Genomic DNA, 26,690 nt, shown 5'->3' with positions numbered 1-26,690 from the left:
CAGTATATAACTAAAAAAAAAAAAAATCTCCCCATTTTTGACTGGAACCTCAGAGAATTGTAGCACTGACTAAGGGGGACCCATAAATGAACAAACCCTCCCACAGACTCTTCAAGTTATCAGAGAGGCTCAAAATCAAAAGCCCTGAAAATGGGTTGCATGCATGCTAAGTTGCTTCAGTCATGTCTGACTCTTCGCTACCCTATGAATCATAAGCCCGCCAGGCTCCTCTGTCCGTGGGATTCCCCAGGAAAGAATACTGGAGTGGGTAGCCATGCCATTCCTGAAGGGAATTTTCCTGAGCTAGGGATCGAACCCATGTCTCTTACATCTCCTGCATTGGCAGGCGGATTCTTTACCACTAGCACCACCTGGGAAGCCAAAATTGGGTTGAGGATCCTAACTTGGCTACTGTTTCCCCAGGATGGGGAAACAAATGGAAATACTTTCTTTTTTCTTTTTTATTTTAGAAATCATTTTATTTATTTAGCTGCACTACGTCTTAGTTGAGGTATGCATGCAGGGTCTTTAGTTGTGGCATGTAGAATCTTTTAGTTGGGACATGTGGGCTCTAGTTTCCTGACTGGGGATCAAACTTTGGTCCCTTGCACTAGGACCTCAGAGTCACAGCCACTGGACCACCAGGAAGTCCCTAGACATCCTTTCTGGAGGAAGATATCATTGCTGCCTCAAATGATTTTTTAAATACAAAGTCCAAAACATAACCAGATACATGAGGAGATAAAACAGCATGAAGAAGAATCAGTAGGAAAAACTGACAATGAGGACTCCAGATTGTGTCCTGCCGCTCACCATGGGCACAGACCCTGAAACTACTATACTTACTATGTTTAAGGAGAGAAAAGCCACACTTGAAAGTTAAGTAGGGCACTAAGAGAAAGTGACATAGCAGATCTGAAAAAGAACCAAATAGAAATTCTAGAACTAAAAAAAAAAAAAAAAGAAAGAAATAGAATAACCAAATTTGACAGCTCAATGGAGGAGAATTTTTTAAAAAGCTGAAGAGAGAATTAGTGAATTGAAAGAGAAGAAAATTTTTAGAATAAAGCATTTAAGGACAAAAGATCAAAAATACAGAAGAAAGGGATGTAGTGAGAAGGTCTAATGTATATTTCAACTGGGAGCCCAGAAGGAAAGAGGAAAAGGTACAGAAACAGTATTTGAACATATAATGGCTGAGAGTTTTTCAAAATTGATGAAAAACTATATAAAAGATGATATCCATGAAATGACAGATACTCATCCCATGATATTGTGACTCAAAATCCTTCATTTACAAAATCTGCCTTTGAGAGGATTCCGAAAGCAACATGGAGGTGGCACTGTCGTGAATGGAATAGTGCCCAGGAGGGCTGAGTTCAAGCAGAAACTCTGCCACCTCCTAGCTATGCCACCTGGAGAAAGTTGCCACACTTCAGTTTTCTCAACTGACAGGACCAGTAACACAAGCCTTCTTCACATTTTCATTGTGAGAATGAAGCGATACAATGTACGTGAACAAACCAAGTGAATGCCAAATGTTTTGTCTTATTTTGGCTGCACTATGAAGCTTCTGGGATCTTAGTTCTCCGATCAGGGAATGAACCCGCACCCTGAGCAGAGAAATTGTGGTGTTCTAGCCACTGCACCACCAGGGAGGTTCCCGTGCCAAGTGCTTTAAGTAAGATATGGCTTGAGCAGCAGCACAAGCGTGGCCAGGGGCATTGACAGGGACAGGTGGGACTGACAATTTGTCCAACTGCAAAATAAAAATGTGGGCCCCTTGTTAAAAACTTATTAAGAATTTCAAGACAGCGACAGCAAAGCATTAATCAGAACATGGGTCACAGGCCAGTGAGGCCTGCTGTGGTGACAGGTTTTGCAAACCGCTCTGTGCCTGAGGAGAGGATTCCTCACCCCACACCCGGGTGTTTGTAGCTGGGGCCCATGTTATCTTCGCATTCTGAAGGGCAGCAAAGCTCAGGGAAATTGCAAAGCACACGTGTCTCCAAGTGCTGAGGGGGGCAAGTGCAGTGACCGGAGTGGTTTTCTGAGAGAGGGTGGGGCCAGCCCGGCTGCCATCGGAACTGACTGTTCCCCCACAGACTCTGGCCTAGGAAAAAAAAAAAAAAAAAGCCTGCAGCTGTATCTACAGGGCCTGTTGTTTGCTGCGGTGTGTTACAACACAGCCTGGCAGCCTCCCGCGTCTTTCTCTCTTCCTCCGCCTGGTCCCAGGCCATGTGACATGGCCACACAGCACAGCAGATTTGACCACACTGTTCCTGCTGTTCCCTCAGTTACTAGGCTCTTCCAGGTCTGCATTCTTCTTGCTCACACTCTCCCCCTTCTCTCCCCACCCTCCCCTCCCCACCCAGAGTTTCTTTTCTTCCTCTTCCACATCCACCAGTCTGGCAAACACCATCTCTTAATACTCTTTTACGACTCAGATCTAGTGTCATCTCTTCCTTGAGGCCCTCCCTGACTCCCTTCCCCAGGAAGAGCTGATTGCCCCCTCCTGGGAATCCTCCACTGGGCTATGCGGAGCCACTCCTTATGCAGGTATCTCGTCACAATCTCTGAAACATGAGGCCCATGGACATGCAACGTGGATGGCGCTGTCCCTTAGGTCTGGGACAATGTCCTCTCACCTCAGTACACCACGCAGGTGGCACAGTGCTTAATTCCAGGCTGTTAAGAAGCTTGTGGGTGTACGCTAAGTCGCTTCAGTTGTGTCTGACTCTTTGCGACCCTATGGACTGTGGCCTGCCAGGCTCCTCTGTCCACGGGGATTCTCCAGGCAAGAATGCTGGAATGGGTTGCCATGCCCTCCTCCAGGGGAATCTTCCCAACCCAGGGACTGAACCTGTGACTCTTGAAGTTCAGGACTTGGCAGGCGGGTTCTTTACCGCTAGCGTGCCGCCTGAGAAGCCCCATTAAAATCACAGTAGATGCTTAAACGATTGGTGTTAGTATACAGAATTAATGCACAAATAAACTGTTTCAGTGACACTCCTTGGCATCTGGTAAAAAGGTAAGCTTCTAGGCACTGAAGCAGGGCCTTTGCCCTCATTGAGGCGGTTTCAGTGTCGGCTCCAGTGGTTGCTTCTGCAGGTGGCACCTCTTGAAGGCAGGGGTGGTTATTTGTAGAAGCTCTTCATAAATACTTAAATGACCCCAGGTGATATAGTGCTGAGACCAGATGTGGAGTTAGGAGAAGTTAGGTTTCCATAGGTAATTATTAAGCTCCATAGCTTGTGGGACTTCAGATTTCTGTTTCCTCAAAAATGAGGAGACTGAGAGAGCCACTCCCTAAGGCCCAGGAACTGCTAGCTCAGTCCCCTTCATCTGCATCTTGGTGTGGCCATTTCACTCCAGGGGCCTGAACCCCCTCCTGAAGTCCAGCTGCTCAGCAGGCCTACCCGTTGGCAGGTGGCAGAGAACACAGACAGACATCCTCTGCTGTCTCAGTCACCTGGGATTTCATGTTTGAAAGGCAGAAAGCCATGGGAAAGCCTAGTCTTAACAGTCCCTGAGTGTCCAGAGGCAAGTGCTACGTGCTATGGTTCTCCAGATGGGATTTTTTCCCTCAGTTCCAAATGGACAATACCGGTTCCCCTGGTATTGTTTCCCGGGGCTAACCGGGCTTGCTTACCTGACGCAAACAAGTCTGGCCTGCCCCTCTCCATCCCCGGATCAGGTCGGATGGGCAGACAGGAGGGCAGAACTAACCGTCAGAGGGAGGTCCCACTGTGAAGTCCACTAGCTTGCTTGGGCATTAGTTTCCCCGGAGGTAAGGGATGGCGTGAGGGGGCGTCGGTCAGTTTCCTCCCTCTCTTCCCTGCAGCCCCCACAAAAGGGCAAGGGCCAGACACGTGGGCTGGCGTGGGGGAGGCGGAGGTTACACCGAGGCGGAGGTGCAAATGACCGGGGGCGGGGCCTTATTTGCATGGACGGCGTTCGGCCGCCAATCGGTACGGGAGGAGCGACAGCCCGCGCGGCTTTTGGGGGCGGACTGACAGCCCCAGGGCCCTATGGGAGGCGGGTCCTGCGGCCCGCGGGGGCGGGACTGCGCCGGGCGCTGCCCTGGGGGACTCAGGCCGCTTCGCGGGCGCTGCCAGTCTCCGGCTGCGGCGTCCGGCGCGCGGGCGGCCTGCTGGGCGGGCTGAGGAGCCGGCGGCGCGCGGCTGAGGCAGAGCGACAGAGCGGGCGAGCCGCCACGGCGACAGGTACCGGCGCCATGGCCACGGGGGGATGAGGTGGGGTGGCCGCCCGGGCCCGGGAGCCGCGTTCCCTCCTTTACGGTCCTGCCGCCGCCGCGCCGGGAACCGCGCTGCGGGGCCGGCGGGGCCGGGACGCCTCGGAGCGGGCGCGCTAGAGGCGCCCAGGCTCCCCCGCGGGAATCCTCTGCGTCCCGCCGGGCGAGCGGGGCCGGGGCTCCCTTCCCCTCTGGGAGGCGCGGAGCCGGGCGGCCGCGGGAGCGGCTCCCCGCCCCTGCCGCGCTCTCCCTCCGGGAGGCGAGGCCGGTCGCGCCCCGCTGGTCCTCACTCGGCTTTTCTTTCTTTCTTTTTTTTTTTTTTTTTTTTGGTTTCCCGCCCTGGGTAACAGGTCCCGGCTCCGGCTCTCGTTTCGGCGGCCTCCGACTCGCCCGCAACCAGGCGGCCCGTGAGCCGCCGCCGCCGCCGCCGCGAGCGGGAGAGAAACTTCGCTCTCCCGGGCCCGGGCGGCGGGAGAAGTGGGCCCGCGGAGAGCCGTGCGCCGGGACGCATCGCGGGCGCGATGGAACCTCGCTCACCTGGCGGGCCCGCCGAGGGAGGGATAACGGAGCGTCCCGCCGCAGCCGCGGTCCCCGGCTTTCGGTCTGCGCTCCCGGGGCGGTGGGTGTGGATATGCGCGTTCGCCGCCTTTCACCTGCCGCTCCGGGAGGGGGACCAGTGAGTGGGAACACGGCCTCCCCGCGACTGCCGGTAGAGGGGACCGGGGCAGCGCCGTTCCAACAGGTGATTATCTCAAGTGTCAGGTGAGAGTCACTGAAAAGTTGTTTCAGGGTTCGGTAATTCAGTTCACTCCGGGGGCTTTGTAACGCCTTCTCCCATGTGATTTTTTTTTTTTTTTTTTTTTTTTAAGGTGTGCTGACTGCAGTATAGGAGTCAAAAACCAGTATTGATTGGGGTGGGTGGGGAAGGTGGGGAGTGTCGCCCGCGTGTAGATTGCCTTCTTTCCATTGACTTGGCCAGGAGGAACGTCTTAGTTTAAAAATCGGTTTCTGCAGTGGTGGTGAAAGCATGCATAGTAAGGTACAAGTTGTAAATGGAGAATGCAGAGCTCGAGATATCCTTCGCTGTGGTTCAGGACAGAGTGTACAACGTTTGGCCGCCATTCAGTAAATTCTGCATGAAGCAGTTTGAACTCGTGGTTTTGGATTTACTTTACAAGAGTGGAATAAGGCTTAGCTTTGAATGGGAGCTTTCTTTGCCTCTCTGAGGGCACACAGGAGTGTTTATTTTCATTGTCTTCTCGTTTTGTTAGATTGTAGACAAGAGAAAAGTTAAGGCATATTTTGGTTTAGTATTTCTAATAGTCTATGGGAATTCTCCTTCACCCATTCCCCCCGCCCTTCCCCCCAGCCCCGCATAAGAGTTTTTATTTTAAAATTCGAGGGTAGAATTGAAAAACTTCTTATTTTTGTGGGAAGTTTTTATGTTATACTTTCACTTATTTTCTGTTTCCCTCTCTACCAGCTGACCTCACTTAAAATCTACAGTTATGGCCCTGACCAATTTAGGGCATCTATTAAAAAAAAAAAGGTTTAAAAATAATATATAATTATTTTAAAATTTATTTTAAAATATATTATGAAGGTTATTGATAACATTCATTTGTGAGGAACAGTTGATTTAGATAACTCAGATTTTTCTTATGTGTCTTTTTTTTAAATGTGCTGGATATGCTTTGAATAAGAGATATAAGTAACTTAAGAACAGTTACAGTTTTGATTTAATTATGTTACTTTATTAGTGTTTCATTGAATGGTAATTTTAGTCACATAGTTAATTAGTAACATCTTTGAAAGGTGCACTCTAACCAATAGGCTAGTTGTGACTGTTCAGGATTTTTTTTTTAAATCAAAGATGGTCTTTATAAAAAAATTTTTTATTTCTGTAAAACAACAGGCTTATCTGCTGTGAGTTCTTTGTCTTTCAAACATGAACATTTTGAAATATTGGATTAGGCTACTAGTGAAGTCTTCAATTTTCTGTTTATTCTTGCATTGGAAAAAGAACATATTTCGGTTATTTTGTTTCCTAGTCTTCTTAGCTTAGAACAATCAGTCTAGAGAAGGAAGAACATCCTCTTTCTATAGCTGTAGAAGAAGTTGTTACTGTTGAAAGCTGAGCTGGCTTTTCAGTGCTTAGTGAAGGTAGATTGAGCAGTGACTTGTGCAGAGTGGGTTTTGTTCTGTATAAGTAGTTCTGAGGAATCTTATGAAACTAGGGTTACGGGTGATCTATATAATTGTTGTTTAAAGTGTATAGGAGTATATTAGTCTAACTACTGTGTATAATTAAAAGTTTTATAGTTTTTATCTTGTGATGATGCTTAAATGTACCACATACCATAAATTAAAGCCATATTTCATAGTTTCATTTACAAAAGCATGTTTTGGGAACTTTAACTGTAAAAGTGCCTTTGATTAAAATACTGTTTTCAAATTCAATTTTTTTCATGTTTTAATTACTGATTTTTGTACACTTTTAACTTGCGGTAGACCGTATCATAAAATGGTCAACCACATTATGGTTTCAAAATTAAGTTGAATTCTTACATCTACATAATAAATGTTGGGAGTATTTTTAAGTCACTTACCCTCAGGTGTGGCTCCTTTTGAATTTGGAGGTAGGCAAACATTTTTGATTAAACCAAGCTATAGAAAAACAGGGACACATGTGAAACAAGCTACGTTTGAGGCTAAATCACATGATATTGTTAGATAATAGTACTTCTTTATTTAACAATAAAATGCATGCTGTATCTGTTATGAAGAATATTTTCTGTAGGCCTTTAATATAATTTTTCCGAATTCCTAACAGAATCTATATTGTACATATTTTGACACACTGAATTCTGTACTTATTTTATGCTGAACAGTTACTATTTTATACTTTTTATAATTCTGAAACTATTTGAACTTTCTAATGTAGCCAATTAGTAATTAGATTTTGTTTTTCATTATTTTACATTCTGAATTTTTTTTAGTGCATTTTTAACTTCTGACGTTATGTCAGGAAAATTAAAATTTTAAGGAAAATTAAATTTACACTCATTTGAGACCAGGTGGAAGTTGGTAGGTAAATCATATAACTATTGATTTAAAAACAGTAGCCACTTAAGTGTGGAGTTTTTTTTTAAATTTTTTTTGCAAAAAGATGCTTATTTATTGTGTAAAAGATAGTTCTTCCAAATGAGACAGGTTAAAGTAATTTATAGCAGGACCTTGTGGACGTAACTAACAAGTTCCTAAGGATATTTCAGTAGTATTTGAAACACTAAAATTCAAGCACTCAAATTATTTACCTCATTTTTGTCATGATGAGACTTGACCTGCATTCAGCTGAAACTCGAACATGTAAGGCTGTAATCCTTAAATGGGGCAAATTGGTTTTACACTTATTTTAGTGTTCTAGTCTTTTGGAAAACACCTAGTTAATAAGAGTGAAGGACCACCAGAGGGAGTATGGGGTCTACACATTTGATTTAATCTATTTTCTACTCTTGGTCTGGAAGAGAAACATTTTAAAAAACAGGAATAAAATTTTAGTTCTCTAAAACAGTCAGGCAAAAAGATACTGAAAGTTGGGAATTGTAGCTCTTTGAAACTGCTGTCATTTTTGTAACACTTAAGGTTGTTTTTTTCTTTTTAGAAAAAGGTACAGCTACTAGAAAAATAAAAATTATGTATTTTCAGGGTGAAATAATGGGTTTTTAAGTAAACAGTTCCACATCTGTGAAAGTTAGGGAACATCCAAATGCTAAGAATGTTTTTTAAGATTAAAAATACAGTCCATTTGAGTTGTATGGTCTTGAAATTGCTCATTTTTTGGAAGGAGGAATAAAAGATGGAGAAAGATCAAAGACTAGAAGAGGGATTTTTTTCCCTTTTGCAGTTTGCAAACCTTTGCTATAGCAGGCGATGGTAAATTTTTGGAACCATTTGTAATGTTCAGTCTGTAGTCTTGGCAGTTTATGTGTGATGTTAAATGAAGAACCACTTCTAGTCCCCCGAATGATCATCTGATTATCAAAAACAGGGTTGGGGATTTCAAATTGATCTCATCAAAAATCAGATTTGTAAAAAAAAAAATCAGATTTGTGTGTATGTTTCTCAATGTTCCTGTCTTTGGAAATTAAAGATCCTTCTAGCTGCTGAAAATTACACAAGGAATTTGAAGGTCAGAATGTCTCTGTCACAGGCAGTGCTGCAGTAAGTTGCTTTTTGGAATGGAGGTCTTTTTCTGAATAAGGATGAAATGGTCTTTATTCATGTAAATATTAACCAATAGAATTATTTCCATGTTTAACTTTTTAAAAAAGCAAGACAATAAAATAAAATCTTGTAATCTTAACATATTTTGGATTTTACCCCCAGCATAAAAAATTACTTCATGATGGATGGTCATATTTAATGTTATGAAATTCTAGTTTGGAAAGGGGATTTGTTGTGAGAAGATGGTATTTCATTGATGTGAAATAGAGTAACTTACATGGAGAGAAATTTGTTTCTGTTTTGAATTATACCTGGGTTAAAATATAATATACTTATTAAAAAGAATTGAAATGTCATCTAAATGTATTTTCAGTGTGAACTTTATAAGTTTATTTAATGTATCTTTGGGGTTATTCCTAGGTAGACCTCTGAGTCCATTTGTGTACACACACATATATACACACACACACAAATACATACACACAGGTAGGTAGATAAAATATCTATATGTATTTGCATTATATATGTATATATATAGATAAATATCTATATATGTATTTGCATATTATATGTTTACTGTATGTATACATATAAATCATCTATATGACTTCACAGGCTTATTTATATGTGAATTCTTTTTTTTCAAATGAAATCTTGCTTCATCAAGAGGAACAAAGTACATGTCCACACAGAAACTGATAAAAATGTTCATAGAATCCTTCTTCACATTAATAATAAAGTAGTGATTCATACAATGACATAGAAGAATCTCAAATATTATTCAGAGTAAGAGAAACAAAACAAGTATGTATTGTTAGATGCCATTTATAAAAAATACAAGAGCAGACAAAACTTAGGTATGGTGTTAGAAATGAAAGCAGTTTCTGGGTAAAGGCTGTGCATAACTGGAAAGAGACAAAGGCGAACATTTTCTGTAAAGAAACTCTTCAGTTTTCAAAAAATTAATTAATTTAACTTTGCTGGGTCTTTGTTGGGTCTTTTTTGGTGGCATGTAGGATCTAGTTCCCTCACCAGTGATCAAACCCCGGCCCCCCGCATTGGGAGAGTGGAGTCTTAGCCATTGCACCACCACGGACGTCCCAAAAGGGAACTTTTTAGGGTGATAGAAATATTCTATAGCTTGGTTTGGGATTCGAGTGATGAAATTCATGTATATGCTTTCAGGGTAATTTTTAATTTTCATATATTTTTAACTTACAGAACAGTTTCAAGACCAGTACACGGAACTTCCAGATTCATCAATTGGTGGTGTATACATTTGTTCAAATTTACCAAGCCGAATACTTAAGATCCGTGCATTTTATGGTATGTAACTTTTACTTTCTTGAGGAAAAAAGCTGTAAAAATTTGTTGAAGATGAGGAGAATGAGTTTGTTATCTGAAAAAAGTGAAATACCTCAATTTGAAATATGAGCAGTGCTTTGATAATAATGTAGAAAAAGAGAATTACTGACATGTCTTTTGTCTCTATGTATATGTATCTGTGCTGCTTCTCTCTGAAGTCTCATGACAACATATTTCTGTTAGAAGAAACAGAATCCTGAAAATGATTCAAGGCACAACTGCCAGCAAGGAAACTGGTTTATTTTGTTATGCTGTGTAAGTCACCTAGGGAGTGAGACTGCTGCCTAGTGATAGCGTCCTGGGAGTGAAAGGTACTGATAATTCCCGCTAAGCGAGTTGCACGTCTTCAGTGCGCTAGGTTTTTCTCAAACATGTACAATCTTTACTGTCCTAGAATTCACCAAAGAAGAGGGAAACAAATTTGGTTGTCTTTTTTGGGTGGTATTTATAATAGGGAGAAGGAGTGGTGCTTACAAACCATATAAACTAATCTTGATCATAGGTAAGTGGTAAATCGAAGTGGTGAATTTGGTGCTCTCTATTAGTTTTAGTGCTGCCATAGAGTGATTTGATTTGAGTTAAACTTATTTAAGTCATATCTTAAAATATGTCAGTTGTTAAAGACATTCAACTTTTTTTTCTTGATTTGCTATTTTATGTAAGCTTAAATACGTGTTCTTCACAATTTAGGATTGGGCATTATTTATGGATATTCACTTTTCATCTTTTTTTTTTTTTTTTTTTTTTGCATCTACTTAAGAAGTTTGTTTGGTTATTTGCTAGGGTGGAAGATGATTTGAAGTAACAGGAGAACTAACCAACAGGCTCAACAAATTAATCACTGATGACTGGGGATAAACACTTATGTTGCCTTTACTAACCAGAACTGTACATATATATTGTCTGTAAATTTTTTCTTTAACAAATGTTAAGTTCTTTGACGAGAAAAATGACAAATGTCGAACTTGGCCAACATGGGTAATAGGACTGACTTTCTTCATTTAGTGAACACACTCATGTTCCTCTGAAATGGCTGGGCCTTTTCTCCCTTTTTTAGACACTAAATTTCACTGGTCTGTTGAGCATGAATAAAACATTATTTGAAAAGTTTTAAGAATTTTGTTTTGAGTTGTCAAGCCTTAACTGCAGGTAGAACTTTAAAAATACTTATAGGTAACTTTTCTTTTAGATTTTTTATTATGAAAGTTTTGAACATACACAGAACTGGAGACACCAGTATAATGAACATCTGTATACCTATTCTCCAGATTTATTAATTATCAACAGTTCAGTTAAAGTGCTTTTAAAACTGTTACATTCTCACAAATATTGTAAAGCAGTAGTATTAGTATACCAGATTCCCCCCCCCCCCCAAATTTTGTTGTACACTGCTGAAAAGCAGTGTGTTTTAGCTCAGAGACTTGGCTTTAGACGATCAGTAATTCTGAAACCATTCTTATTCTTAGTTCCTTTCTGTCAGTTCATAGCCTGGAAAAGAAAGAAATTTTTTAGCTTTTCCTTTTAGTAAATTAGTCCAAATACTCTATAGAATAAAATACTATTCATCTGAAAAGTTAGCTTATCTTCAAAATGTAGTGTCTGAGGAATGCTTTTGTTTAAATGTTTTGGCTATTATTTTTTCTTTCTCTAAAAACTAAGTCATTGCTGAGCATTTTTAGGCTCCAAATCTAAATCTTTTTGAGGCCTTCCAAAACTGAGGCCCAGATTTTCACCTGTGTCTTGAAACTCAATGTGTGTAAATACCATCTCTGTAGCAGCTGCACACCAGCACGTGCTCCGTCCGCCCCCAGTCAAACACTTTCTTGACTTTCCTCTTTCGCTGTTCGTGACACTGTTATTCTTACTGGTCATTTTTTTTTTCTTACTCTTCCTTTGCTTAAGCTCAGTGAGTCACTAAATCATTTTGTTTCTAAATTTATGCTTTTTTGTCCTTTTCATTTCCTAATTGTCCTAATTTGGGTAACATGTTAGCAGGAAGTTATCCTTAATCTATAATGAACTTGATATATATCAAAATTAAGATATATTACTAAAGTAAAATAGAGCATTTTCTTCCCTTTTAGAGAGGCTTCAGTCTTACAAACAAATACATAATTTTTAAGGCCTAAGAAATCACTATATTTGAACCAAGGTGACGTAGATGGTTTCCAAACCACTCAACCTAGTGAGTGATGGCCAGCAGGAGTCTAGGCAGCAGGCTTTCTTAGACCATAGCAATGGCCCAGATGAGTTCCTTCTAGCCCAGGGTGTCTGCAGGTGCTCTGAAGTGGGAGAGACACTGAGTGTATATAACACATTTTCAGGATGTCTTGTGCTTCTGTGGTGGCAAATTTCCTGTCCAAGATAGTTCTCATCAAAAAGCTATTATGCCAAAAGTGACCTGACACTCTTATCTCATTACTTTCCCTTCTCTTTACAGGCTCCTACAATTGAGGTTTGTCAGAAAGATAGGAACCTGAGGTTAGTTGAGAGGATATAAAATAGAAGTGGGAAAGTAAGTGATGTCTCTTGCACTTCGCATGAGCAGTAGCCAGCCTCCAGTGGTCTTGGGCCTGAGTCCTTTCCGGATGGATTGTAGCTTATCAACTTGGCTTGCCTTTGGTCAGTTTATGGAGATCTTTCTTCTTTCTGCTCTTCTGGGAATTGTTTGAATTTCCTTCTGGTGGAAATTTTACAAGATGCAATTTTACATTACTGAGTCAGGGAAAAGAGAATAAAATTTGATACTGTTTTAGATAATCCAGTATATCTGATTATTTTGTTCTGTGGGAAGTAGGAATAATACAGGGATTCTGAGATGCTTATGCAGAAAATAATGGTTATTAAGAGTGGAAAATGGAGGAGAAAATTACATCATTTATAGGAAGGCTATTATGCTGGGGATAGACATTGGATGAGGAGTATTGCTACATGATCTTGGGCAAGTTACAGTTGTTAGGATAGTGGGATCCTTCTCTATGTACAGAAACTAGAGGTGAGTCCTAAGGTATAGGGAGTGGGGGAGCCTGAAGGGAGAAGGAATGGGATGGAAGAGTTTCCAAGGATTATTTTGGTTTAAAATGTAAGATAAAATCTTCCTGAAGTTTTGGGGATGGCGGCTCTGCCTGTGGTATCAGAATTTGGCCCTGAGGTCCTAGTGCAATGTGAGCAGCTGTGCCCCTTAATTCGGAATGCTTGGTGTTCAGCATAGTGCTGCAGAGTAAGTGAAAGTTGAGTTGAGTTGTTAGGACTGATTTTGTCTTCAGGGTGTTCTGTGGTTGGGTGGAGATCAAGAGTCTGGTTGGACCCTTAGGTAAGACTGTCACCACCACTTTGTGATATGGGACAAGATACATAGCTTCTCTCTGAGCCTCAGTTTCCTCATCTGTAATTTTGGGAGGTGCATGCAGTGTTAATACCTACCTAAGGGTTGTGAGGTTTACATGAGACAAATACATACAAAGTACTTAGCCCAGAACCAGGCATATGTCTTCAGTAAATATTAAATACAATTATACTTTCATTAATAAGCAATTTTGTGTTTGGATAATAAGTTGTTAGGTTCTAAGTAGTCTTGTTACAGAATAAACAAGATCCTGTTCTTAGACAAGATAGAACATGTACACAAAAGATAAGTAACAACCCAAATCCTGTGGTAAGTGACAAATGAGTGGTGTACTTAAGAACTCTTGAGGCAGAAGTAATTGCTAAGCAGATGAGAATTTCAGGAAGGTGACAGAACTCCACCTGAGCTTTGTAGGACTAGTCAGCAGGTTAAGGAGATAGGCTCCTTGGATCCAGACTGCCTGTGTTAGAATCCTGACTCTGCTTCTGTGTAATCTTCAGCAAGTTACTTGATCTCCTTCCTAGGACTGTTGAGAGAATTAAATGAGTTAATACATGCCAAGTGCTTAGAATAGTGCCTCAAATGTGGTTAGAAGACCCAGCATAAGCCAAAAAAACCGGAAACAAGCCACGTAGTTAGAGCATGATCAATTATTGTTATAAATTGAGAGAAGGGAGAATGCATTTCAGGTAGAACATTGAATGATAACGAAGGGGAGATATCGTAGATTTGTTTGAAATGATGAAGCCAAATGGATTCGAGGGTATAATGTGTGGAAAATAGTGGGGGATTGTGTTGGGGCAGAATTATGAGTGATTAAAGCAGGGAGTATGACATCTTCTCCATATATTTTGGGGGAACTTGGGGAAATTTTTTGGCTTATTTGTAAAGCATTCTTATGTGCTATCAATAACGTTTCTAAGTCTTATGTCTCTTGCATTTCTCACTGTCTTTCCTGATTTCAGTATAACTGAAGCTGCTATTCATACTAATTTTGACAATGAAGTTCATGATCCTCTACTTTGAACCATTATGGCTCTTTAACCTATCCATTTCTTTTTGTAAACATGTGTTTTGGCTAAATTTCCCTGTTTCTCTCCTTACTCTATTTGTTTACATAATGCTTATTCCTTTTCTTCAAAGTTTAGTGGGTTTCTGCTGTTTTCCTCTCTACCCTCAAAAATCCCAGTAGAGATCCTAAATCACCAAAGTCACAAAGTAGAAAGGAATAGGGCAAAACGGTGAGGAAAGTGGGAAAATATTCTCTAGTCCAGCAGTCTTATTTTATAGATGAGCACATTGAGGTTCAGAGGAAGTTACTTAAAGATCCACAGCTAATAATTAGCAGTCTATATCTTTCAGAGCTAAACAAGGGCTGTTTTTTTTTTTTTTTTTTTTTTTTAACTGTCATCCTAGTATGATTCTTAACCATCTGGGTGGGCGTTAGAGTAGTATCATTAATAATATTTCTACTAAAAACTATCAGACCCAAGGTAAGAATAATTTTACTACTAGGAATAATGTCATAATAATTCACTCTATTCTTAATGAGAAGTCCATGATTACACTTCTTAGACTAGCATTACTATTCTTAATGTTTAAAACCAAACTCCAAAGTCTGCTTTAGAAAGAAAAGGGTTTCTTTTATTTTTAAAGTTTTAAATTATAAATGTAATAGTGTTATATAGATAACATTCTCAAAGAAGTGGACATTTTGTTCCTATCATGGTGGAACACAGGTTCTTTTATAGAGTGATGGATGGGACCCTAAGGTTAGCATGAAACGTTGGGAACTATTGTACTTTGACCTCACAGCCCCCAAACCTGTACCTCTGCTTGGACGGTTATCTCTAAGCTGACATCTTCTTCAGTCTCTTACATTTTACCATATGCCACACGTAAAGGTGGGAAACTTAAGCACTGTACTCTTCTAGATCGTTTTTCTACCTAGATGTAATCTGACAGACTGTATTTTATAAAGCCCTAATCTTTATATAGTGTCAGGATACTCTAGTTGCTCAGTAAATGCTTCCTTCACTTTTTACAGAGCACATAATTTTTTTTCTCAGTAATGTCAGTTCCTAATCTCCAAATCACTGTCACACCACTTTTCTGTTCTTAAAATGTCTTATTTTAACTTTGGCAAGATGCTCTTCTTGTGTTTTGAAAACTTGTGTGATGTGAAAACACTTTTTTAGTCACTTTAAGCATAGTTTTATCATAAAATTATTTCACAGCGGGTAATATTTTCATGTTATGTATCCTTCCCCAAGATGAAAGAAAGAATAAGTGTCATGGGTTACGTAAAGATGCCCCAGACCTCTCTGCTCATCCCGCCACATCCCTTTAAAAAAAAAGGCTTCTAACCACACTCATTTTTACGGAAATACTTACTTTTCTTTATCATTTCGAACACCATGAAGCTGAATTGTATAGTGCACAAAGAAGGTTTTTTCCGTGTCCTCAGTGCTTTGCATCAGATCCCTTAGTTGTATTGTCTGTGGTTTCGTTTCTTTTTCCTGTCTTCTTCATTTTTCTGAGAAGGATTTTTTTCTCTTATGATCTGCAACTTGTGTTTTGTATTTAGATTATTATTTTTTATAGCAAATTATAGCTTCTATTTATGCTAATAGGAAAGAGAAATGCTTCAAAATTAAATTTTAGATTTTTTTGATAGCTATGTGTGTAAGTTTCTCTTAACCTCTTTCTTCAAATTATAGGAGTTTGTTTTCTCTTTTTAAATTTTTTTATTGTAAACTGTTTTAAAGAAATTTGTTAAATTATATTTTATGAGTGGTTTCTAGCCTTTGCTTCTGAATTTATACAGTAGTAGTACTATATAAATTATATTGTGTATAATTATATGTGCACTGTGTATAATACTATGTTATGTATGTAATATATAGCATAAATATAGTATATGTTAATTTAGCTTTGGGTCTAAGCCTTCCAATTCTCGTATGATCAGAGAGAAAGGAACAATTGGTTTTTGTAACTTTTATATAAATTATTTGGCTGTCTTGCTTATTCCATTTATTATTTTCCATTTTTTATTTGTGGCTTCTGTAAGTGGAGAGCTTTAATATTATACATTCTTATAGACTGTAGTCTTTGTTACAAAATGAATGTATTTCTTTTTTCATTTTTAATATGACTGTTTAGATTTTCTGTTCAACTCATGGTATATTTTTGTTTAGTTTTTGGTTAGATTTGTCAGTTTGAGTTGTAGTTCATCTTCATATTGTTTTTGTTCATTTTATTAATATCTCCTTTAATAAACTATTTGGTATTACCATGTGCTGAATATTTTTGTGTTTGTGTGTCTATAGCTGCTAAACAAATGTGACTGAGTTTTCCTCTTTCTTTAAGATTCCTAAGTATTTTTATACCTGTTGTCTATTTTGCATCTAAAATGCCGATAACAGTAAATAAAATTTTAGTACAGTTTATGTGAGTTAATTTTTTATGACAGTTATCTAGCTTTGCCAGACCAATTTTGTTAGAAAATTGAAAACGTTTAAAAATTAATAATTCTCTTAATCTAGTGTCCCTAATTTAGTAATTTGCTTTGATCCTTTTGTCATTTTATCAGTCTTTTGAGAACTCACCAATGACTTTTTAAAAAATGAATCATGAAATGTGTGAAACAACTTTAAAAGGGGAAAGCAAATATACATTTTAGGACCTATATTTTTTGTAAATTGGATTAACAGATTATTTAGTGATATAAAGGTATATCTTTTAAATTGTTTCTTCTATATTCATTGAAAAGATTTGATATCTTGTAATTAAAAGGCAAGCACTATAAAAACCAGAATTCAAGCATAAAATACTTGAGAAATTATGAGCAGGATGAGAGTGGAAAGAAATCTTTAAATCAGTAATCTGAGGCAAGATATTTTCTGTATTTAAACATTGAATTTAGCTCTGAGCCTCCTGGTAAGCAAGAGAAAAAAGGGAACAGGATGGGTTTCATCGTTATTGTTTAATAAAGAAAACTTACCAGTTTTTAATGAGAGAGAAACCTTTTCTGAGTTCTAAGTTAAAAAAGAGGTTGTTATGTGAATTCTTAATAAGGATTATATTTATATTTCCATTTTTACACCTTAACTAATTACTGCTGTTGCTGTGTTAGCTGTCAAATATCATTCATATGTACTGTGGTTATATTTGATCATACTAAGTTTATATCCACTGTTGTCAAAAGTGGAAATACCATGGCTAGGGTGTGTTTATATATTGCCTCTAGAATTGTAGCCATTGATGAACAGGAAACTGAAAGCTGAAAGTTCAGGAAATGTGTTTAAACTTTGTGGAAAGAATGTATAGGATACTTTACTGAAATCCATGGCCATTTGAAGACTAAAAAATTACGTGTGCATTTAGTTAGAGAATAATGTTATGGATTCTTACAATGTTGTCAGATGCTTAAACATGATAATAAATACAGCATGCACATTGTGTGCCAGGAAAATTGTGCAATGCTAGAAAAAATGCAACAGATTATTATATGTGTTCAGCTATACTCTCAAGAAATGAAACAGCTGGCACAGCAGTCGAATTCTTCGAGGATGTCTTATTTTCAGAGACTTACAGAGTGTTGGTTTTGGTTTTAGTTCCAGGGAAGGAGAGGTCCCTGTTTTACAAGATAATCCATTTCACTCTCTGGAAATTCTAATGGTTAAGTTTTATTTTCTCATATTGGGTTGAAGTTTGTTCCCTTGTAATTTATTAATATACTCTATATTTTCTTAGTTTTGAAAAGAAAATGGTTAACAGGTAAAAAAAATTAAAAAAATTTTTTTAAATTATTTAAAAAATAAATAATTGTTTATTGTACATTTCAAGTGTTTGGGTTTTGTTTGTTTGTTTTAGGTATTATGGCATTTTAGGTGCGTCATGTTGGGGTCTTTATTTTTGAAGTGATTTAGAAGATTTCTGTCACAGGACATGTGATTAACGTATATGCTGGGTAACCTGTTTTCTTACTGTTTCTATACTTAGCTGTTTTAACAGGATGTGATCTATATGGTTTCAACATTCTTATTGTTTGAAACAGCATGAAGTTTTAGTAGCTTCTTAGAAATGGGAATTTTCTAATACTGTTTTTTTTTGTTGTTGTTCCATTTCAACAAAAGAGGTCGGTTATGATTCTTTGACTCCAGTTTTGTGATTTGAAGTTACAGTCACTCAAAATATTCAGGGACCACATTAAATGAGAATTCTACTTATTACAGAGTTCTTCTAGGAAATTTAGCTGTATTATATGTCAGCAATTATCATTTTAATTAAAAAAAGCCTCATTAAAATCAGCCTTTTTTCAGAATTGATTGGATTTGGATCTGTCATGTTTTTGCCTCTGAACCATTGGGATGGCCAGGGGGCTAGAAAGAGCTGACTGGTGGGGCTAGGGATGGGCTCACCCCCAGGGTGAGGAGCAGTGATTCCCTAGTGGAAAGTCCCAGAATGCTGTTTGCAGTAGAGGGTGGAATGGGCTCCAGGCTGACAAAAACAACCTCGACCAGACCAGGCCAGACCATACAGGGCCTGGTATAGTGAGTTAGGGCGGTGAACTTTAGGCAATAGCTGATCTGTTTTTGCAACAAAGGGTTCTTTTCAAGAACAGCTCTTACTTTCTCCTTATGGTAGAGTACATGTTTATTGTAGAAGAATTTAGTGAGTATATATAAATCTGTACAGAAAAGAAAAATTTCCTATAATGTTTCTTTCCTTTTGAATTTTCTTAGCTAATTTCCCTTAAATTTCATTTACCATCTAAGTTACTTTTAAAAATTTATTTGAAATGGTGCTTGTTGAATTGTTCTTTCACAAAGTGTGTCTCTGATAACTTTTTCAGTTAATTATGAAGGAGTTAAGAGTTAATAACATTTAAAGCACTTGTTTTTCTTTGATGTAATTATTCTATTAATTTGTATCTATTTTATGGGAAACTGTAGCACAGTAGGCACAACAAGAACACAAACCTGAAAGTCAGAGTGGTTCTTACAAGGCAAACAGGAAAAATGGAGCAGGGAGGAGGTCCTTCTGGCTCACCATTATGTTAGTATCATCAGGTACAATGCCTGACATGTAGTTAGTGTTCCATAGGTAATTGTTGAATGAATGGATGAGTTTCTCGTTAAGCACTTTGAGTAGCTCATATTTCCTGCACTATAGATAATCAAGTTCAATTACATTCATCCAAAATTAGGAGTCTTTGCTGTGCTCAGTCCTATTTTAAAAATGAAAGTTAAGATGATTTTTTTAAAAAGATAATGTATGTGTGCGCGCGCACACACACACACACCATACAAAAAGTAAAACTCCCTTGTTTCTTTCTCTGAATCCCATTCTCCAGAATTTGCTGCTGTTAATGACTGGTATTTTTTCCCTAGATATTTTTTGCATTTACAAATATATGTGCATTTTCTTTATACAAATAAAATAATACTTTACATTGTTATATAACTTGCTTTTTCCCTCCTTAAACGTCTTTCCATGTCAACTCATGTAACAGCTCCATTTATAAGGATTTTTTAAAAATTATTTATTTATTTGACTGCAGTGGGTGTTAGTTCTGGTGTCTTTAGTTGCAGCATGCAAGCTCCCAGTTGCGTCATGTGGGATCCAGTTCCCTGACCAGAGGTTGGATCTGGGCCCCCTACACAGGGAGTGCAGAGTCCTAGCCACTGGACCACCGGGGAAGTCCTTGTAACTGCTTCTTTATTTGTAATTGCTGCATAATATTCCACTGTGAAGATGTATAATAATAGTCAAGGAAGTTTCAGGAGTGTGCCCAACCCCCCCCCCCTTTTTTTTTTTTTTACCATTTCAACAATATTGTGTTTAATAACCTTCTTCTGTGAGACTATCTACAGGATATTTCCTGGAAGTGCTATTAGAGGGCTAAAGGATATTTGCACTAATACATTTTATCAGTTCAGTCGCTCAGTCACGTCCAACTCTTTGCGACCCCATGGACTCTAGCATGCCAGGCTTCCCTGTCCATCACCAACTCCCGGAACTTGCTCAAACTCATGTCCGTTGAGTCAGTGATGCCATCCAACCATCTTATCCTCAGTCGTCCCTTTCTCTTTCTGCCTTCAATCTTTCCCAACGTCAAGGTCTTTTCCAGTGAGTCAGTTCTTCGCATCGGGTGGTCAAAGTATTGGAGTTTCAACTTCAGCATCAGTCCTTCCAACGAATATTCAGGACTGATTTCGTTTAAGATTGACTGGTTTGATCTCCTTACAGTCCAAGGGACTCTCCAAGAGTCTTCTCCAACACCACAGTTCAAAAGCATCAGTTTTTCTGTGCTCAGGTTTCTTTATAGTCCACCTCTCACATCCATATATGAGTACTGGAAAAACCATAGCCTTGACTTGACGGACCTTTGTTGGCAGAATAATGTCTCTGCTTTTTTTTAATATGCTGTCTAGGTTGGTCATAACTTTTCTTCCAAGGAGCAAGTGTCTTTTAATTTCATGGCTGCAGTCACCATCTGCAGTGATTCTGGAGCCCAACAAATAAAGTCTGTCACTGTTTCCATTGTTTCTGCATCTATTTGCCATGAAGTGATGGGACCAGATGCCATGATCTTAGTTTTCTGAATGTTGAGTTTTAAGCCAGCTTTTTCACTCTCCTCTTTCACTTTCATCAAGAGTCTTTTTAGTTCTTCACTTTCTGCCATAAGGGTGGTGTCATCTGCATATCTGAGGTTATTGATATTTCTCCCAGCAATCTTGATTCCAGTTTGTGCTTCATCCAGCCCAGCATTTTGCATGATGTACTCTGCATATAAGTTAAATAAGCAGGGTGACAATGTACAGCCTTGACGTACTCCTTTCCTGATTTTGAACCAGTCTGTTGTTCCATGTCCAGTTCTAACTGTTGCTTCTTGACCTGCATACAGATTTCTCAGGAGGCAGGTCAGTTGGTCTGGTATTCCCCTTTAAGGATTTCCCCCAGTTTGTTGTGATCCACACAGTCAAAGGCTTTGGTGTAGTCAATAAAGCAGAAGCAGATGTTTTTTCTGGAACTTTCTTGCCTTTTTGATGATCCAACGAACCTTGGCACTTTGATCTCTGGTTCCTCTGCCTTTTCTAAATCCAGCTTGAACATCTGGAAGTTCACAGTTCACATACTGCTGAAGCCTGGCTTGGAGAATTTTGAGCATTACTTTGCTAGCATGTAAGATGAGTGCAATTATGCGGTAGTTTGAACATTCTTTGGCATTGCCTTTCTTAGGGATTGGAATGAAAATGGACCTTTTCCAGTCCTGTGGCCACTGCTGAGTTTTCCCAATTTTCTGGTATATTGAGTGCAGCACTTTCACAGCCTCATCTTTCAGGATTTGAAATAGCTCAACTGGAATTCCATTACCTCCATGAGTTTTGTTTGTAGCAATGCTTCCTAAGGCCTGCTTGACTTCATGTTCCAGGATGTCTGGCTCTAGGTAAGTGATCACACCATTGTTGCTATCTGGGTCATGAAGATCTTTTTTGTATAGATCTTCTGTGTATTCTTACCACTTTTTATAGATGTTGGAAAATTCCCCCTTAAAGATAGTATACTGCTTTGCATTCATTAAGGACATGAGGTGTTATTCTCTGATAACTACATGCTTTCATTTTGTGGGTTAGAAGAGTTCAACTTTTGAAAATGAATCCTCCTTCTGGTAATTTGAGTGGTTCAGTAGAAGGATTAAACCAAATATTCCCATTGCTTGACATAAGTAGTTGAAGTCAAGTGGAAGATGGTAGCCTGTCCTTTCTACAAATTTAGAGTATACGTTACAGTGATCCAGATGTGAAAGATCAAAATGTTGATTTTCAAAGGTTATGTCTCCTTGGGATGTTTAAGCTCAACATTTACAAGTGACCGTCTGAAAGGATGGAAGGCCCTGAGCATTGGTTTGAGAAGTTTGGTTTCATTGTTCTTAGGAGCGATTTTAAGTCCTTGAACTGGGGCGTGTGCTGTGTGAGAGAGGTTTACTGGTGGTATGTACTGAATGAATAGAAGGGAGTGAATAGGCTGGAGGGCTGTGGTGACTCAGGAAGGAAAGGAAGAAAACCCAGAATGTGGTGATAGCTGTGGCATTGAAAAGTTAAGATAGTAGGAAACAATGCACAGTTGGTGGGTCCTGTTGATTAAGCGGAGAAAAATGAAGTTTTTGAAGTTGTAGGAGAATAGCCAGACAATACAGATGATGAAGTAAACAGGGAAGGAGCCAATTTTGAAAAAGTTGATTTTCTTTTTAAAAAAATAAAAGTAAAGCTATAAAAAAGTTCTTAAGTATCTATAGTCAGGCAATTCAGGAGAGATTAAAAAACTGGAGAAGGGAAGAGGGAGAAACTAGCTAGATCTGGAAGTCATCTGCAGGTAAAGTTGAAATTAGGAGTGGATGAGGAAAAAAAAAAAAAGAGTGGATGAGTTCTGGGGAAAAAAAAAGAGTGGATGAGTTCTGGAATGAAGTGGTTGACAGGGGAAAAGCTGTTGATTGAAAACTACATTTTGAAAAGAGGTACTTGCAGTGATGGGCTTCCCAGGTGGCTCAGTGGGGAAGAATCTGCCTGCCAATGCAGGAGATGTGGGTTCGATCCCTGGATGAGGAAGATCCCCTGGAGAAGGAAATGGCAACCCACTTTTGTAGTCTTGCCTGGGAAATTCCATGGACAGCGGAGCCTGCTGGTCTACAGTCCAGGAGTTGCAAAAGAGTCGGACACGACTTAGTGACTAAACAACTTGCAGTAATAGGAGATGGGATGATGAAAAGAGCAATCAAGAAAAGAAGTCAGTAATCTGAGAAACAAGAAAAGAATCAGGCGAAATCTTACTGGGAACTCACCTTTTTTTCTTAACGGCCTTATTTTTTTAATTTGATTAATTTTTTGGCTGCACTACAAGCCATGTGGGATCTTAGTCTCAGAGCAGGGATCAAACCCCCGCCCCTGCATTGGAAATGTAGAGTCTTACCACTGGGCTACCTGGGGAGTCCCTCACCTTCATTTTTTTGCTCTACATGTGATTTTGTGTTTACTGGATGTTTTTCAGGTAGCTACCATGTTCTTCCTTTGGTGTAATACCTCAGAAAATTTTGTTGTGTGTATTTTAAAGTTGGAGTTAGTTTTATTCCTGAAGTTGACTATTACACTTGAAAAAAGGTCTTGGAAAAGTAGTTTTGGTGTCATGTGCTATGCTCCTTCTTTGTGTAGTTTCATAAAACCTTTTCATTTTGTTTTAATATCTGTGGGTCCAACACAAGGAAAAAAAAGCCAGCTTATTATTGACTAGATACAGTCCAGATACCTTGTGCATTTTAACTGATCATTTAAAAAATGTTTCTTGGCTTTGGAAACTCAGCTAATAACAAATGATAAGAATGAGTATCTTTTTTTAGCAGAACATGTGTGAATTTAGAGTGTACTGTCCTGTTGCTTGTCAGGATGGAGCCTAGTCACAGGAAATAATCTAGAGTCAAAGCCAGGGACCTGTGACTTCACCAGAGTCAGTAGGTGAAATGGTTCAAATGCAGGCTCGGGAGTCATCCTGTCTGGCTCCACCGCACGTGAGCAGTGTTACGCCCCTGAATTTCACCATCTGGACATGCTAATAATAGTTCCTATATCAGGGTAATTAAGAGATCCATCCTGGAACTTACATTCTAGTAATGAGAGACTGGAAATTTTCAAATAAATACATGTGCCAGGTGGTAAGTGAAGGAAAATAATGGTAGGATTGATTGTCATTGTTTCTTGCTCTTTTATATTGGGTAATAGGGAGGGTCTGCCTGATAAGAAAGTGTTTGAACAGAGCCCTGCTGGAAGTGAGGAGGCAAACCAGAGACCAGTGAGGAAGCTGATCTGGGGCAAGAGTTTCAGGTGGAGGGGACAGCAAGTGCAGAAACCCTGAGCGGCGGCGTATTGAAGGTGCAGCAAGAAGGCCAGAATCACAAAGGCAGAGTGAGAGGAGGGGCAACAGGAAATAATCTATCTCTGAAAGATAGCCACCGACCAGCATGTGGGTTTTTTCCCCTTTATTCTTATCATTTTTTAAAGCCTTTACTGGAGTTCAGCTGCTTGACAGTGTTAGTTTCCGCTGTCCGGCAGAGTTAATCAGCTGTGCATGTGCACACGCCCTCCTTTCCAAATCTCCCCGTTCAGGCCCCCACAGCGCACTGAGAGAGTGCCCTGGGCTCTCCGGCGGGTTCTCATCTGTACCTGCTTTATGGATGGCATCGACAGTGTCCGTGTAGAGTTTTAAGCATAAGAAGGATTTGGCTTTATTCTGTGGGAGATGGGAAGCTGTGGGAGTATTGCCAGAGTTTATTTCTTAAGTCATTCTGATTGTCACTTCTTTCCTTAAAAATGCTTCAGCTCTCTACTTCCTTTGGAATAAAAGTTCAAATGCTTTCTTCTGGCACACAGGGTCCTTCATAGTCAGGCCTCTGCCCATTTAACATCATCTGCCTCATTCCCACTTGTACCCTCCACTCTGGCCAAATTGGATTACGTGCAGTTCCCTGCCTGGGTCACAGTGATTGGTGTCTTGGTGTTTTTCTGCACGCTGCTTGTCCTGGGAGACTCTCTCCCCCTCAGCTCACGTGGTCATGGCTCTGTTTCAGGGGGCCCTCTTTGTGCTCCCAGGGCGCCCTGTACCTTTTCTCTCACCGCCCCTCCCCTGGCCACTTTGCTGCCGAGTCTTGTGATGTGCTGTGTTCTTTTACCAGCCTTGATTTCGCTCTTGCCACACCCTTGCCAGTTGAAATTTTGCCCATCCTTCAAGAATCAGCTCAAACCCTGCCATCTTTTCTCCCCTTTATAAACCTGCCCTTATAAATACTTTGTAGCTTTGTTACACTTAATCATAATTATCTTGAATTAAAATGCTTCTCTGCCTTACCTCACACAGAATCCTCGGCTTGACTCATTTTTAGTTTCTGTTGTAGCCGCCAATATGGTGTCTTACACAGATTTCACATTAAATGGATGCTCAGGGTATGTAGGATTTACATGATAATTAGAAAAACTGTTGGGTTTCAAGCTGATAAGCTATTGGGTTTCAAAAGCAGCACGAATGAACAGTTAAAGTGAGGTGCCTATTAAGAAAACAAATTTATTATAACATAATGTTGATGATGGCATGGTTACTCTGATTCTCTCATATAGTTAGATACTACTGCCAAAAATTAGTGCGCCCCTTTTGATATGTGTAGTTTGGCAGAATGTATTCAGGCATAAATGTCCTTGTTTTTTTTGAGTTGGTGATATGCCTTCTGTAAATCGTCCTCAGAAAATAATGCAAACTAGAGTAACAATTACAATAACTACCTCTACCACTAATGTTGAAAGTTTACTGTGTGACAGGCACCATATAAAGCCCTTTACATGCATTACTTTATTTCTCAGAATCCAAAGACGTATAGATGCTCGTAATCTCATGTCATGTATGGGGAAATTGAGGCACAAAGAAGCTAACTGACTTGCTGCTATGTTGTCAAGCCAAAATTCCTACAAACAGAATTCATACCCCTAATTTTATAATGTGATAAAAGCCTAGGCACAAAACTATTCACAGCAGTGTTACATAGAATAGATAAATTGGAAGCAATGTATATCATTAATTATAGTTCATCCATTCAATAGATTAATCTTTTAATAGCTTTACTGAAATAAAATTCACTTAGCATATTTATCTCTTTAAAGTCTACAAGTCGGTGGTTTCCAGTATATTCACAGTTACACAACTGTTACCATTACCCCACTTCAGAACACTTTATCACCCCCAAAGAAATCTCATACCCATTAGCAGTCACCCCCTTTTCCTGATTACCCAATAAAATCACCAGTCTATTTTCTGTCTCATAGATTTACCTATTCTGGACATTTCGTATAAATGGAATTGTATAAAATATGGCATTTTGTGCTTGGCCTTCATTTAGCATACTATTTCAAGGTTCATCCATGTTGCAGCATGTTAATAGTACTGCATTGCTTTTCATCACTGAATAATATTCTAACATATGGATATATGACTTTTTATCTAACGGACATTTCTGACTAATGTCTAATGGACATGTCCGGCTAATGGACATTTGGAGTGTTTCTACTCCTTAGCTATTATGAATATTCATGTCCAGGTTTTCGTGTGGACATATTTTCATTTTTCTTGGAATTGTTGATCAAATGATAACTCTCTTAAATTTTAGAGGAACTCCCAGACTATTTTCCAAAGCAGCTGCGTCCTTTTGCATTTCTTCTAGCAGTGTATGAGTACTCCACCTTCTTTACATCTTTGATGATACTTGCTGTTATCGATCTCTTTGCTAATAGCCATCCTTGTGGTTATGGAGTGCTATCTCATTGTGGTTTTGATTTGCATTTCCTTGATGCCTAATGATGTTGAGCATCTTTTAGTGTGCTTATTTGCTGTTTGTAAATCTTGTCTGGAGAAATGTCTGAATCCTTTGCCCCCTTTTAACTGAGTTATTTTCTATTA

At 39.3% G+C, this 26,690-nt stretch overlaps 1 protein-coding gene across 7 annotated transcripts in view; it reads left to right on the top strand.

Annotated features, from left to right (window-relative positions):
- The first annotated feature begins 4,073 nt into the window (after positions 1–4,073).
- Positions 4,074–26,690, top strand: part of FKBP5 (FKBP prolyl isomerase 5) — a 113,658-nt gene continuing 91,041 nt past the window's right edge. For 3 of the 7 annotated variants that reach the window (XM_065912327.1, XM_065912321.1, XM_065912320.1), the window contains exons 1-2: positions 4,074–4,226; positions 9,704–9,808. The gene's annotated coding sequence lies outside the window, so the exon portion shown is untranslated. Of the gene's footprint in view, positions 4,227–4,605; positions 5,018–9,703; positions 9,809–26,690 lie in introns of those variants that run through there. The other 4 variants (XM_065912324.1, XM_065912322.1, XM_065912323.1 and 1 more) reach the window with 3 other exon arrangements.

The sequence above is a fragment of the Muntiacus reevesi genome, chromosome 20 (assembly GCF_963930625.1).
Source record: "Muntiacus reevesi chromosome 20, mMunRee1.1, whole genome shotgun sequence".
NCBI classification, from domain to species: domain Eukaryota; kingdom Metazoa; phylum Chordata; class Mammalia; order Artiodactyla; family Cervidae; genus Muntiacus; species Muntiacus reevesi.
The sequence above is the reverse complement of the archived record's forward strand: the minus strand, read 5'-3'. Positions and strand labels throughout refer to the sequence as shown.